Here is a 1,675-nt window from a genome sequence, read left to right on the forward strand (position 1 = left end):
CCCTCCCCCCTCTCACAATCTGGAACCGCTCAGGGGATGTCCGAGAGCCGATTTCGGCCTGATCCCCACAAGCCAGGCTGAGGGATCCCACCGGTGCGTGAATCCGTGCACCAGACCTCTAAATATAATTAATATAATTAATATAATTAATATAATTAATATAATACTATAATATAAAGTGGCATAGATTAAGCTACCCCACTGGTTTACATGTAATACTACAATTAATTTTCACACCAACTACCCTGTTGGTAGAGGCTATGATTGTCCCAATTTCAAATGAGAATTTGAGGCTGAGAGCGTTTAAGTGACTTGCCTAATCTCACATAGCCAGGAATTTGCAAGGCCAGGATCTGAACATGCATACAAATACCAATAGGATGTGCCAGTATAAATGTTTTCTTTCTTTAAAATATATTTTATTGATTTTTTACAGAGAGGAAGGGAGAGAGATAGAGAGTTAGAAACATCGATGAGAGAGAAACCTCGATCAGCTGCCTCCTGCACATCTCCCACTGGGGATGTGCCCGCAACCCAGGTACATGCCCTTGACCGGAATCGAACCTGGGACCTTTCAGTCCACAGTCCGACGCTCCATACACTGAGCCAAACCGGTTTTGGCTAAATGTTTTCTTATTAATACAATATGCTCCCAATCAATTGAGAGAGTAACCCTTTTCCTTGGGTGTAATCAGGGGAGGGCTCTATGCCCACCCACAAATACCCTCACATTGGGGATTAGGTTTTAACATATGTTTTTTGAGAAGACAAACATTCAATAACAAACACCATCATCAGTGATCTGTAAAATGCAAGCCCAAAATGCTGTTTTGAATCTAATCCTACTCTTTGAAATAGCATTACCCAACATACATGAGTTCCAATGAGTTTTTGTTCCATGTACTGATCCAAAAACAAAAGGGTCTGAGGCCAAATAAGTGTGGAGAATGATGTGTACCCTAGCTCTTTCTAGGAGGGTCACAATACACATCAGCGTACAGAAGACTCTGAGAATTCCTGCAGCAAGGACACTAGTTTAACTTTTCTTGGATGATCATTTCTGAAACTTGTTTGACCACAAGACCCTTTTAAAAATGTTTAAACCTAGTAACAACAACTGGCAGAAATTGTGTTTTATGGCATTCATATCAGTGTTATCATCTTTATCTACAATTCATTACCTCTGGTGGATTCTAGAAAACAGTCTCTTCTTTTCCAACTCAGTCCAAATAAAACTGAATACCAGTGTTTGGTGGGCACCTGCCAGCAGTGACCTCTGCTGCAGCAAGTATTAATCCTGATGTTGATAGCTGGTGTCATGTAAAATTTTAAAATCAAGGATTATGTTGATGTTGGTTAGTCTGGGAGACCAGGTCCCAGAAATAGCCAACTACTTTCTCCTCAAAGTTATTTTCAATTATGTATTCATCTGAACAAACTCTGGTGACTTTCTAATTTTTCTCCTGATCCCATCAGCCTTAGGTGGGAAATTTGCATCTAAGTAATTTTGAAGTGTAATTATCTATACCAATAAAAGGGTAATATGCTAATTAGACCAGGAGACCTTCCGGGCATCCTTCCAGGCAAAGCCATGGTGGTGGGGCCAAGGCAGAAGTGGTTAGAGGTGATCAGGCTGGCAGAGGGGGCAGGTAAGAGTGAGCAGGCAAGCAGGGAG

Source organism: Myotis davidii, unplaced genomic scaffold (genome assembly GCF_000327345.1).
Source record: "Myotis davidii unplaced genomic scaffold, ASM32734v1 scaffold627, whole genome shotgun sequence".
In the NCBI taxonomy this organism is placed as follows: Eukaryota; Metazoa; Chordata; class Mammalia; order Chiroptera; family Vespertilionidae; genus Myotis; species Myotis davidii.